This window comes from Alligator sinensis, unplaced genomic scaffold (genome assembly GCF_000455745.1).
Source record: "Alligator sinensis unplaced genomic scaffold, ASM45574v1 scaffold1369_1, whole genome shotgun sequence".
NCBI lineage: Eukaryota > Metazoa > Chordata > Crocodylia > Alligatoridae > Alligator > Alligator sinensis.
In genome coordinates, this window is record NW_005842875.1 from 358,288 (window position 1) to 358,678 (window position 391).

Genomic DNA, 391 nt, shown 5'->3' on the forward strand with positions numbered 1-391 from the left:
CGCGCCACGGCCGGCAGCCTCGCGGCCCGTGCCCCGAGGGAGAAGGGATGGATATGCCACCCTTGCCCCCTCCCGGCAGGACACAGGGGCCGGGGCACAGGTGCGAGGCCTGGCCTGGCGCGGGGCCCGGGGCTGCGGCGCGTGTCCCCCTGCGAGCGAGGCACGCCGCTGACATGCTTTTATCTCTCTTATTAAACCTAACATTAGGTTTTAAGAGGCGCCTTAAATAACATGCCGCTGCCTGTACAGTAAAAGCCGCTCCACGTTCTGGCTGCTCCCGGCTCCGGGATTTATGGCCCCGGGCATATTTTATCGCGTGTGCTCGGGCGCTGACAGGTTATGAGCTCCGGCCACGTCCCCATTAGCGGCAGCCGCGGGCGGGAGGAGGGGA